Source organism: Oculina patagonica, chromosome 13 (genome assembly GCF_052425735.1).
Source record: "Oculina patagonica isolate OP01 chromosome 13, crgOcupat, whole genome shotgun sequence".
NCBI classification, from domain to species: Eukaryota; Metazoa; Cnidaria; class Anthozoa; order Scleractinia; family Oculinidae; genus Oculina; species Oculina patagonica.
The window spans coordinates 17,369,289-17,383,749 of record NC_135770.1 but is presented as its reverse complement, the minus strand read 5'-3'; the positions used below and the strand labels follow the sequence as shown (position 1 = coordinate 17,383,749).

Below are 14,461 nucleotides of genomic sequence, written 5' to 3'. Positions count from 1 at the left end.
ACCCTCACCGTACTGAGAGATATGTTAGCTGATCTACAGCAAGCTGTGAAGAATATCTCGAAGGAAAAACGAGTTATGAAAGACGAAATAACTGATATAAAGACATCTTTACGCCAACAAGGAGAGAAGTTCAACAAGATGAAGGAATCATTGAGTCGATTGACAAAGGGAAATAACGCGTTGAGAGCGGATCTTAAACAAGCCAAGGAACGCTTAACTAAGGCGGAAGAAGAGACACAACAACTTTGGTCCGCTCATGATGACCTTGAGCAATATACGAGGAAAAACTCACTGGAAATTGTTGGCGTACCCGAAGGCTGCTACACTACGACTGGGGAGGTAGTTTTAAAAATAGCAAATACATTAAATGTTAATATTTCCTCCAACGACATCGAAATCTCTCATAAATTGAAACGCAAGGGGGACAACATAATTATTGCCAAGTTTGTGAGCCATAAGGTCAAAACCAAATTGTATAAAGAGAGAGTAAAGCTGAAAAATGTTAAATTAACCGATTTATTTCCGAGTTTTGTCTCAGCAACAAACTCGAACCACATTTACATAAATGAAAACCTCACAAATTACAGACGATACCTGATGGGAATTGGACGTGAGAAGAAACATGACGGAGAACTATTAAGTATCTGGACTATTGATGGAAAAGTTTTCGCTAAAACTTCTCCTGATGGAGCTCCCATCAGGATCTTTCATGAAGCTGACTTTGAAGAGATATAAGGTTCAAAACTGTTAAGTTGGACAGTTGACATTCCCTCTCTGTTTATTAATTATTTCTTCCAATAAGAAACGATGTGTAACGAGAAAACTGCTTCTATATTCTAGTTTTTTTTCTTTAAGTTCTCTCAAATCGTGCAATCAATGAAGAGGGTGGGAATAAGCTTAGGTTAGACGGAGAGGTAAGCCCCTACTATAGATCATTAGTGTATAGTGTTTGTTTTATTATACTACGTTTTTCGTGTTTTCCTTCTGTGCGTTGAAATTTTCTGATATATTTATCAATGTCGAACAAGAATAACTGTGGCTTCATTTCGTTAAATGTGCGGGGCTTAAGGGACGGTAATAAGATAAGAAATATTTTTTGCTTTCTTAAAGACCAAAGAGCTTCCTTTTATTTTTTGCAAGAAACCTTCTCCGACCAAAGCGATGAATCATCCTGGAGACATGAACGGGGAGGTGAAATAATATTTTCGCACGGTACTCGGCATAGCAAGGGAGTTTGCATATTAATAGATCCATCAATCAAAAGCTATAAAGTTGTTTATTCCCATTGCGATACCTTTGGTAGATTTATCCTAATTAACTTAACAATTAATTGTTTGGAACTATCTCTTTGTAATGTTTACGCACCTAACAATCATGCGGAACAATTGCTATTCATCCAAAATCTAAACAGTTTGATCATTGACAAATCTGAATTATCAAATCTTATCATCGGAGGTGACTGGAATTGTACTTTAACAAAAAAAGATAAAAAAGGCGGCTGTCTGTGGAAACCAACCGGTTTTCGCAACTCTGTTCTAATTACGATGGACATGTTGACCTTATTGATATACAGAGAATGAAACACCCAAACGTCAACAAGTATTCATATGAATCTAAGTCTCTAAAGATGAAATCGAGAATAGATTATTTTTTAATCGCTAAACAGCTTACACAATATGTGCGAAAAGCGGATATTCAAGCATCAATTGCTCCAGATCATAAACTCGTATTGTTATCAATACAGTGGGAAAAACTATCAACACGTGGACCCGGTTTTTGGAAATTTAATAATAGTCTGCTTAAAGATGAAAATTATATCCAATTGATCCAGAACACCTACCCAGAATTCCAAAGAAAATATAGTTATGTCCAGGACAAGCAAATCCTTTCGGAACTTCTTAAAATGGAAATAAGAACTTAAACTATCTCTTTCTCTAAAAGGAGAGCTAAAATTAATAGAGGACGCGAGATCTCCATTAAGAATCAGCTAGATCAACTTGATGAGAAAATCTGTGCAAGTGACGATGCACTCACTTTAGATGAAGAATTAAAACAATATGATAATCTGAAAAAGGAACTACAAACTTTATATGATGTTAAAGGTGAAGCAGCTAAATTTAGATCCAAATGTCTTTGGGTCGAACAAGGCGAACGTCCTACCAAGTACTTCTTTAACCTTGAAAAATGCAATTATAATAAGAAAGTTATCTCTGAGTTAGAAGATGAGAATGGTAAAGTAGTAGATGAAAACCAAATCCTACCTGAAATAGAAAAGTATTATAGAAACCTGTACTCTTCTAAGATATCTGCTACGGAAGACCTACTAAACCAATTCACTGAAGGGGTAAAGCTACCACGACTCTCCGATGAAGATCGTGAAACTATAGAAGGTCTCTTGTCATTTGAGGAATGTAAAAAAGTTGTAGAAAGTTTTAAAAATGATAAATCACCGGGTGAAGATGGATTTACTTCCGAATTTTACTTGATCTTTTTTGATCTTATTGGTAATGACTTGGTTAACTCACTCAATGCTGGTTACGAAATGGTAAATTATCAATCTCGCAACGAAGAGGGGTGATCAATCTTATGCCAAAAGAAGATTCAGCATTAAATCATTTAAAGAATTGGAGATCAATTACCTTATTAAATGTGGATTACAAAATCGCTTCAAAAGCCATCGCCAAACATATGGAATCTTTTCTACCACGTCTCGTCCACTCTGACCAAACGGGCTTCGTTAAAGACAGGTATATTGGTGAAAATATAAGGCTCATAAGTGATATTATGGAACAAACCCGAAAGAACAACATTCCTGGTATATTCGCTTCGCTTGATTTCAGCAAAGCCTTTGACACTTTAGAGTGGCCCTGTATTCAACATGCCGTTAAAACTGTTTAATTTTGGAGAAGGATTAAGACGATGGGTCACGGTCTTTTACAACGACATCGAAAGTGCAGCACTCAATAACGGTTTCGCAACTAACTGGATAAAACCTTCCACCGGAGTTAGACAGGGTTGCCCACTTTCCCCGTATCTTTTCATTTTAACAGCAGAACTTATGTCTAACAAGATACGCCAAAGCAATGAAGTGAAAAGAATTGTGATGTTTAACATGGAAATAAAATTGAGTCAGTTTGCGGATGATACAATTCTTCTCTGCTCGGATATAACATCAGTGAAAAATGCTTTAATGATTTTGGAATCTTTCGGTGAAGTTTCAGGATTAAAACTAAATATTGAAAAAACTAAAGCAATGTGGCTAGGCAAGCTGGTTAACAATAAAAAAAAACCACTTGGCCTTAAATGGATAAAAAACCCGACTAGAACTTTAGGAATTTATGTGTCTTATGACAGCCAAGGAAATAATAAACTCAATTTTGAAACTAAAATTCAAAAATTCCAAACCAAATTAGATATATGGAGATAAAGAGACCTAACACTTTTTGGGAAGGTACTGATCAGCAAATCCACAGGTATATCATCCCTTGTGTATTCTATGTCAAATATTGGTGTTCCAAAAGAGGTTATACCTGACGTCCAAAGACGCCTTTTTAAATTCCTATGGAATAACAAACAAGATAAGATTAAAAGGACGCGCCTTTATCAGGATTTTGAAAAAGGTGGCTTACGCATGCCGGATATCGAAACTATAAATAAAGCCTTAAAATTAGCATGGATCCCTAGACTCTTGAGGACTGGAAATTTTAACTGGAGGACAGTCCCAGAATATTTTTTCAACAAACATGGTGGTCTCGGTTTCCTTTTGTTGTGTAATTATCGAGTGAAGGACTTCGATCATCTCCCTCTCTTCTATAGAGATATTCTTCTTTACTTCAATGAACTCAAGGTTCTTTATAATTATGATAACTTCGGTGATATGATTCTCTTCAATAACAAAGACATACTCATTGGTGGGAAACCTTTCTTGTTCAAAGAATGGCTTAATAAAGGAATCAGAACTATAATGCATCTTTTAGATATTAATGGCGATTTTCTTTCATTTGAGGATTTTAAATTTAAATATTCTTTGAAAAAGACTAACTTTCTTCATTACTATCAAGTAACCAGTGCCATCTCCAATCATTTATTAGCAAAAGCAAAGAATACAAAACTCTCTTTTGGAGATCACGCGAATTTAAATCTTGACTTAGCCAATTTTTCGCTTGACGGTAATACGAGTATAGATCTTTATAAGATAAAATCAAAACAATTTTATTGGCTCTTAATTAATAAAATATACACTAATTTGCCGGCTGGTCCTACACGTTGGACTAAGTCAATAAATCCCATTAACTCGACGTGGAAAGAGATATTTTTGTCAGGTCGGAGGTCGTGTAAAGAAAATAAACTACGAGAATTTAATTTCAAATCAGTTTATTCACAGAATCATCGTAACTAGAAAAGAACTATACCGATTTAAAATCAAAGATGATGGTAATTGTATTTATTGTGGTGAAGCAGACTCCACGATCACAGCTTTTTAAATTGCCAGTTCACTCGGTCCTTCTATCAGAAGGTATTGCAGTGGTTTAACACAACTTACAATTCTACGTTCAGTCTTATCACTGAGGAATTTCTGTTTGGTATTTCAACCACATCCACTACACTTCGTGAAAAAATAAACTATACTATCATGTTTTTGCGTTATTACATTTACAAAAGAAAACTGCAGAATGATTCATTGTTACTTTCGGACTTTATTAATAAAATTATCTATAAATACAAAATAGAGAAATTAATGTAATGGATTATTTCGCTTATTACTCTATTCTCTTCCCCTTCCCTGCCCACTCCATTGTAATTGTAACATTTCTTTATTTTGGCTTCATTTAAGTAAAGTAATTAATAAATAAGTTAATTTAAGTAATGCACTGTAACTCGAGGAATTATATTAGTTCATTTTAACTTTCTGTAGAGGGATCGCACTGACTTTTTTTTTCTTATTTGTTATTTGTTAATTGTATTTATGTAGTGCCTTTGTTGTAAATAAAGTATTCATTAAATGAAAAAAAAAATCTTCTGGTACTACAGTTGCTCTTGCAGTTGCAGGCGATTGCTTCTAGCAGGTACGCTTGAGGTGACTGCATGTTCCTCTCCATAGGAACCATGCTTCCTTTAATCACCTTCCATCCCCAGTCCTCTGCGCACTTGTAGGCTCCATCCCACTGCTGTAGATGATGATAGTCCCGCAGGCTGTGATAAGAAGAGGCAGACGACGCGGGGGCAGCGTGCGAGGTTGTAAACAAGTGGTGCTTTATGAACTTTGCGGCGAAAATGCCGCACGCGAAGGACATCCAGCTTCTCTCCAGGTTTAACATTGTAGAGACAGACCAGGGAGTTTTCTCCTGCTGTGATAAAGGCATCCCTAGTGACTTGGGGGTCTTTGAATAGTTCAACTTGTTTCCCGAAAAAGTCCGGCTTGATTAGAGTTTCTTCAAGGATACAGATTTCCCAATGCCAACACTCTAGAAGTTGTCTAATCCCAAAATTGCATATGCGAATAAAAGGTTGTTTTTATGTGTTCATTAAGAGCACTTCGAAATTTCTTAATGTTACAGTATCTTGGTTTTCTTTGCGAGTTTTAACTAGGTTCTGTTCGAAAGTAGATGCCATATTTTGTGTCCACTGCTCTTGAACAGAGAAGAACTTGTTGCATACCCTTTTTACTCGTGAATGCATAATAAACGAGTATAGTGGGGAAGTTGAGCCATCCGTCCATCCTTCCATCCTTCCATCGTTGTTAACATTATGCAAATTAGGTATGCTCACGGGCGCTTTCTAAATTTCGTTTCCCTCGGCTGTGAATAAAAATACAGCTTTACAAAGGTATCAATTCAAAGAAATAAGTGTAGAAAATACTTCACCACTGTAAATGAGAAACAATCGTTTCCCAAACGATGAAATATTGCCTTTTCTTATATAATAATCGCGAACATTCGGAAACGATGACCAGTGACTTTATGTATGTGTTATTAAAAGACTGGGAAGGTTAGAGCACGGCACGATTTCTAAAAGGATAATCAGTAAAAGTATCGAAACTTTATACAAGACAGATATGTATATAATATCCGTGGAAAAAAAATAAGAAGAAAAAAAGAATTTTAGCCACAGGGAACGAGAGTCGATTCCGGGTCACACGCTTTAGAACGCAAAGCTGTACCACTGAGCCATCGGTTTGATAAGCAATTATAAATGATGAAAAAGTAATTGTTATACCTAAGCGTCCTGTTATATGTTCACCCTCTTTAAATAAAGTTGATTATTATTATTAATCCCTATAATTAATATTTTCCATCGGTACTATACTGTTCAAAGGAACGATTCAAATATATCTAACGCATTCACGAGTAGGTCATAGACCTCTTTGATTCTTTATAGCATACACCATGCCATGCAGCGCTTATTCCACATCTGACCCTTTTATCGTGAGTCATGTCTTGGTGGATGGTCCAATTTCATAGCCATCCAAGAATACAACCATATTTGTTTGTAACATATGTAATGTAACGACTGCAGATAACGTCATACATTTTTACACGAGGCCAAAGAACTCCGTGAAGAAGGGCGCCTCCTTCTTCCTAAAGACATACTCTAGTACCCCATAACCTATCATTCCATCCACGATCTTTTTTCCAACATCAACGGTGTTTTCCACATTTGCTGACTCATCGGCAATGACTCCAGCGTCAATATTTTGTAAACTAGCAACATGTGGATCGAACGGGTTTTTGAAGTGGCGAAATGCCTGAAGTTTTTGAGTGTCATTAATGTCTTTCTGCTGACGTGCTGTTTTTGTCCTTGTGCTGTCCTTGTACTGATCCGGAATAATGTATACGGAAGTGTATTCTTGCAAGCCACTGTTCACGTCTGCACACACGGGATTCGGCCACACAAGCCTCTTTGTTTCGTCCATCCCTCTTTGTACTTTTAATACCTCTCATCAAAACTTGCTTCATAATGAGTTCAGAGGAAGTATCGCTCAGACTGCCACACTACACACACGTCACTGTCAAAGTGCTGCTGTACCTCAGGGTGCCTCAGGGTGCAGCAAGGGAAGTTTATAGCTGCAGATACAAGTGAATGGATTTTGTGTAGGAGTTCTGCCCAGCCGTGGGCAGCATGGGTAGGGCAGCGTGGGTAGGGCAGTATGTTTCGCAGTGTAACCAGGGGCAGTTTCCAATTTTCTGTACGCTCCGACCATGTAAAGTTTCGTATAATATCTATCATTTTCATGTTCTGGAGCCATAGCAGGGCTGTTCGAAGGTTATGAATAAAGTTCTTCTTTTTCTGCACCATATTCTTTACCACTCGGAAGACATCTTTCGACTATTCTCGCCGTCTTCCAAAAATTGATTGTCATTTGTCTGTACTTCATCTCTTGTGTCATTACTCATGCAATCGCCAGGCTTCACGTCTTCTTCTCCATCGTTTGGCGTGGTCACATACAAATGCTAATGTAGAGTGGATGCAGAGACATGTCACTGGGGTTCAGGTCAATCATGGGAAGGAATAGAATGGACGATTTCCCCGGATGAGTGTATCCTGGACCAAGATGGAATGCGGTGTATGAATTCATGTTTTAGAAATATTTTAAGAGTTTAAAAAGGTTGTTACCAAACTTCTATTAAAATTTTTCAACCCTTTTTCTTTTGGCCAAAGTCATTCTGCTACTCCTGATCATGAAAGAATTTTGTTCATTATTTAGTCAAATTTGTAAATGCAGAGACTGCGTGCTCATTGCAAAGATCATTCAGTATTGACTCCTGAAATAGGTATTTATTGATTTACTTTTAAACATAGAAGGCTATAGAGAAACATTTTCATGTATTACGCTTTATAACGGCTCATGTTATGGGCCTCATCCAAACTCCCGACACACGTCTGCCATGATTGTTTGCCGCGATACTAGTCATCAGAAAATACAATTTTTGACCAGGGATTGTTTTTCCATCAAAACGTTATAATTTTACTTCATCAGTTTTTCAGTATCTAAAATTTTTTGAAGAAAACTCGGCTTTTTTAGCGGAGCTCCCACGGCGCCGAAGGCGCCGGAGCGGAGCATTCATAGGCAGGCAAATGGTATCCTATCGAACCGAGAAATTTTGGTTGTCGCGTACGTCCGTACGTACGCACGGATTAGGCCTGGGAACGAGCTAGGCTCCGGTGGCAACCCGCGTCTTTTGGCGGGAAAAATCATTATAGACATGATTGGACGTCTTTGTTATGGCCAATTGACAGCTGTCAATACAAGGTTTCCGCTGACCAGTATCACATGACCATATCGCGGGCTCAGATGTAGAACACATCGAGGTTGAATGTTTTTTTTAAAGTTGACCGCTGACCAAGTGACGTTTCAACATTGAATCGCGGGCGCAAGTACTTTTCTGTGTGAAATTACATGAAGCGGGAAGTGAGATTGGGGAGGTCCGCTGGTTGCTGTCGGCTCGGCTAAATAAAATTGAACTTATGGCGACCTTGAGGCGACCTTATGGCCATTCTGGTTTATACCAACGGCAAGGTTAACAGCAGAATTTTGAATATGGTTCAGAGTTAAAAGTCAGGAAACAAACTCACAACATGCCGATTTACCAAGCGTACGAATGAGTTCACCGAGAGGACTCCGCGATTGAATAGCACACGACAGTTTACTACAGATAAGTTATTTCTGAATGTATTCCTCGTTTATCGCGGGATAGCAACCAAAGAGATTGTGACCGATCGCAATCGACGTAAATCTTCCAAGCTACTTGTTGAGTTAAAGCAAAGACGGTCAAAGACAAAATCCCGTTACGAAAACAAGGTAAGCTAAGCTTATTATTGATGCTCCTTTTTTAACAGATTAGAAAAGTTTCTGTTATTTAGATTAACAAGCATTCCATCTAATTGCACTCGTTCGTGTAACCTTATTGAAATTCGTTTTGTCTTAAACACGAGTTGTATTCAAAAGCAGACAGCTTCTACTGCGATAAATTTGTTTATCCTGTAGTTAAATCACCGAAGTAGGAGGAACAAAGCACTTTAAAACGTTGGAAAGAGCAAATTTCCAGTTACACTACAAGAACAAAATTTACATGTGTATCTGCAAATTTGTAAGAATGTGTTCGAGTCAGACCCAATAGGGGACATTGCTAGCTGACAGCCTTAGCGAAATATAGTTTTCTCAATGTCCTATGCTATTTTTTACTGAGAACTTTGCTTAGTTTTCCTTATTTTAGTGAGTGAAAATGTTTTGTGAAAGTTTTGTATTTATAATCTGATAACAGCCGTTCTGGGAATAAATTGATAATTTTATTCATATTTTTCCAGGCGTAGACAATCGATAAACCGATAATCGAGAACAATCCATAGCAATCGATATCAATCTTCGTATTGTTTTACTTAATACTAACGCCATCTAATATCTTTAAGGTAATTCCCAAGAAATAGAACTGCTCATAGATTTCCAACTAAACTTTGCCGGTTGGTTGTTTACCTTAAAGGAGAAGTTCACTCCAGAATGGCCATTTATTTTCTTTACGCCAATAAAAAGTTTATACAAAAATATGTTATTCACCAAAATTTTAGCTTCCGACGAGCGCTAAAACCCTACGAAATCTTGCTCTAAAGTAGCCCAAAATTCGACAACTGAACGCCGCCATCTTGGAGCTAGTAATGTATGCGTGACGTCAAAGAGCTCAGCCTGAAGTTTGAATACTCAAAACTCCTTGTTTTGTTTGTCAAAATGCCTGTTTGTGCAGCTCCATGTTTCTCAAACAAAGCTCCAAGAGATACAAAAAAAACCTTTCACCGTCTTTCAATATCTAAAAGAAAAATTGCTCACGAATGGATTATAAGAATGGGCAGAAACGAAAAATTCCTGGCAAAGCGGAGATAAATATTTGTGTGTTCCGAAAACTATACGGAAGACTGCTTCGAAGAAGATCACAGATACAGTCTCATGAGTGAAAACACCCGGCACAAAAAAAGAAAAAGGCAGACGTAATACCAACCAATGTTACGATTATGCTATTTCTTTTTTTTACTTTATTTCAGGGAGGATTTTTAATCAACCAGAGAAACTCTCTGTTGTTGTTGTTGTTGACTTCGTACGCGTCGTATTTTCTTGATTAAACGCGAGTCCCCGATTAAACGCCGGCTTCGTATAAACGCCGGGTCAAAACTGCTAACTTTTAAATAAACCCTGGGGGCGTTTGATCGAGGTCCCGGCGATTATTTGTGGCCAAGCAAACAAGTAAATATATTCTTTTCAGTAGCACTGCTACGACAAACTGGTACGGTCTGCTACTTTGGTATTTTTTTATAATGTTCAAGGAAACGTCCGGCGTAAAATAACTAGGATGGATGCTGTAAACAAAACGAAACAGCAATGTTCGCGTTCATGTCGTCATGACTGACGCGAACAGTGGAGAAGGACGTTTATTACCGCGAAAAACATTGGCGACATTGCCGTTTATGGACTTATTGGTTGTTTCAGTGTTCTGTTTGTCACAAATCTCGATTGCAACATGCACGTATCGTATGCAATACTGCAACATTGGTAACATGATCATCCTCGGAGACCCAGAGACAGATTGTCGAGCGGGACGACGAGAAAAATCGAGGGTCTCGTAGGAAAAAGTTGCAAAAAATTGCACTTCGATAATGAACTCGATCGGACCCCGATTTAACGCCGGAACATACAAATATTTGTGTCCGCTTTTGAGCAATTGTTCTTTAAATATTGAAAGACGGTAAAAACGGAAATACCTCTTTTAGTATTTCTTAGAGCTCTGTTTAAGCAAAATGGAGCTGCACAAACAGGCATTTTGACAAACAAAAGTCACTACAAAGAAACAAGGAGTTTGAAGTAATTAAAATTTTTCCGCTCAAGTTCAGGCTGAGCTCTTTGACGTCACGCATACATTAACAGCTCCAAGATGGCGGCGTTCAGTTGTCGAGTTTTGGGCTACTTCAGAAAAGGATTTCGTAGGGTTTAAGTGCTCGTTAGAAGCTGAAATTTTGGCGAATAACATATCTTTGCATAAACTTTTTATTGGCGTAAAAAAAATAATGGCCATTCTGGAGTGAACTTCTCCTTTAAGAGAAGTTAAATTTTGAAGTAAATCAAAGGCTCTTCGAGCAACCTCATGGTAATTCGATGAATGAAGTGCCAACCTCCGCATTTTTTTCTAAATAAGTGTCCAATAAAGTAAAGCAATCTCACTTTGCTTTATTTTTCCACGTGAGTTGCGTCATTGATGACTCGTGCTCTCAGGCGTCGTAGCGCTATTCAGTTTTCACAACCAAAATATTTACCGGTCAGTGTATTATCTTTGATCCTTTTAAGCATTAAGTGAATTTGTTTTGTGAATGTGTTTACTTTTCTGTCAACACGTATAGCGTTATTTTTGAGCAGCGGATAAAATTTGAGAGAAAAGATACGCCCGAGCACTTCGTGTATCTGCTTGACTCAAAAAGATGAAAAACGGATGACGTGACACGAGGTGACGTGACGCGAAACAAAAACGTGCGTTGATGTGGTGTTAACTAAAACACGTCGCATGGCGAGCGTAATAATTTTTTATAACAATTTAAGCGTAACTTTAACGCGTAAAATTCTGCGCAGTAAGGATGTGCAATGCAATACTAGGGAATCACCTTAAAACGAATATACATTTACACCTCCAGGGGCTCCTTGGGATTAGTGATTGTTATTGATTACTGTCGATTGCTATCGATTTTTATCGATTTTCTCAATCGATAACAATGATAATAATTTTTTCTGTGAGTTCTATTGTTATCGATTACCGATTATCAATTTGTGATTGATATCAATAGATATCGATTGTATCGACAGATTTGAGATATCGATTTCTATCGATTGACTACGCCTGGATTCTTATAAATTACAATAAAGAAAAAAGCACAGATTCTAATTTGTTATGTGTAAGATCATGAACTTTTTTTATGTTATAACAACCAAATTGATCAGTTGTAATATAGGATAAGGACTTGGAAAAAATTCCGGTTTGCCCTGTGGTCAACAAGCAGCTCTCAAATTTTGCTGGCCTAGGACAGTGCATGTGACACTGTGTATTAGCAAACTTGTGACTGTATAATTAACTTGTAGTCAGATGATCATGACATGCCTGGGCCTTTACCCATTATGCAAGCAGGCATGAAAAATTAATTGCTTGACAGGAAAATCTACTTGCCCCGGACAACCAGAGGGGAATTGTGGCTATTAGCATTGCTATCTTGACGGTTGTGACTGGTACAATTTTTTAATCCTTTCAAAGTTTTCCAGCCTAAAGCAGTGACTAATCAGATATTTTTTGCCTGAATTACTACAAGAGTAGCAGGTTAGTTTTCGATCCTGAAATAAAAAAAAGTTTAAAATGTGACTGTCTGCAATGAGGAAAATGTCATTTAAAGCACATTTAAAATACATGTACATTCAAATGTACATCAAGGTTTACGAGGTTAATTGAGTGACCGTTATTTATGGAGGTTGTAAGAGGCAGTTTGAGTTTATCATTAATTTCATATAAGCAAATCTGTTGCATTTCTAAATCTTGCTATATTAGGATTTGCATACCTTTTATGGGTTTTTGATATGTGTACATTTTGTTTTTAGTGAGGGAAAACAGGAATTCAAGGGGTGCAGTTAATGTCTGTGATGATGAAGGTAAGCATTACATTAGTGTCAGTTTATACCTTTACTTCTCTAAATGCTCTGTGACAGAGTTTAGTTTATATGAATCTACATTAGTGCATGAAACTTGTTTTTTAAGTGTAAAATTTAGGGGTTTGAAAAATGATAGTGTTTTAACTGCTTGGTAAGTTTACGTTTCCTTAAAATCGTGGTTCCTATTGAGGAATTTAATATACACAATTTACATGTAACAGCACATGTAAATATACATACAAAATGTCCCTTTTTTTCCCATCTACTCTACCAATGTTTTCATTGTTCAAGAAAAGAGGGGATGGGGGGAGGGGTAGGAGGGCAAAAAACCCAACAAGATCTGCTACCTGACCCGACAAATTACTGGAATACTTGTAATTATTTTGTGGGAGAAGTGCAAGTTGACCTGTTCAAATTCCGCTTGTTAACAGCTAACCTTAATATATATCTACATGTAAGCCTAAGCCCTAACTTAACATAAATTGTCTTGTTGTGGTACTACATGTAGGCGAATAAAGAAATAGAATTTTAACTCAGCTGAAATTTCACATGACAACAAAAAGTTGATAAACTTTTAGAGCTGCTAAGGCCAGAAAAGCCAGTTGGGCTTGTTGATGAGCCAGCATAGTGTTTTCTTAGCTACATCGCTAAGAAAGGGGAAAATATGTAAGCTTTCGTGGAATTAATCACAGTGCTTTCAACAGCACCTGTCAGAGAGCAATATACGAGTCTAAAGACACCTCATTTAATAGGGAATTCATGAATTTTAGCCAGTGATTGACCCCAAAACACCCACCAAAGCTCATTCATGTGCCAGGTCTTATTGATAGCACTATTTATGCCTTCAGTAGGTCAAAAGAGTTTTTTGGTTCTGAACATATCCCCCAACACAGTCCCTGGCCCAGGCAAAAATTGGAAAAATTTATCTCTTTTTTATGCATCTGCAGAGTGTTCTGAACAATTTAAACTAATTTAAAATTATAAACATTCATTTGATGGCAATGATCATCAACAAATCTTATGCCTTTTTGCCTTTTTCAGGGTTAACACGAGTAGCAGAATTTCCACAGAGTTGCAGACACAGAAAGAGATAAACGAACAATCAGATTATTATATTATATTCTTCATTGCATGTACAGATGTACTGTGTGTAGAATACAATTTATTTATAAGGACAGGTGTAATTTTAAAGTTTATGAAATAAAGCCAGATAAGTTACAATCATGTACATAAAAAATCATCCTGCTACCTAAACATTTAATTCCCAGTGCCCACACTGCAATTTTCTAGAACAGTAATTATGATAATGAGATACACATTTCATCAATCTCTTAATGCATGGTAAAATGGTAAAATGGCATGGTAAAATTTTTGCCAAGCAATCTATACCTGAGTTTAGAACTAACAAACAGTATTTATGCCTCTCCAGAATTTTTGCTAAGTTTACATGTAATTAAGCAAAGGGCAAAGGGATTCATATGAAGGAAAAAGGTGTTATCGTTTTGGGGACCCTATTTGGCAGAATGACAGAATGTCAAAATTTTGCTTGCCACTACCTTTTACTCCAGTTTAGTGTTAGGCAATAATAAGACCATCATTGTCACCATTCCATCGTATAGGGCCCCCATTTGGGGGAGGGGGGTGAAGCTATATGCAAAACTTTCCAGTTGTATGCTATGTATAGCTGTAACATACCAGTTATGATGGGGGTATGGATATGTTCCAGAGCAACCCTTTTTTGTTCTTGTTTAACTTTGAGAGTTGCGAGTGTATCTTTAGAACCAAGGTTATGCA

The 14,461-nt window shown here is 37.2% G+C and overlaps 1 long non-coding RNA gene across 1 annotated transcript; it reads left to right on the top strand.

Moving 5' to 3' along the window:
• The first annotated feature begins 11,943 nt into the window (after positions 1–11,943).
• Positions 11,944–13,931, top strand: LOC144636681 (uncharacterized). The gene is made up of 3 exons (XR_013567590.1): positions 11,944–12,086; positions 12,617–12,667; positions 13,709–13,931. It is a non-coding gene; the product is annotated as an uncharacterized LOC144636681 (long non-coding RNA).
• The last annotated feature ends 530 nt before the right edge of the window (positions 13,932–14,461 follow it).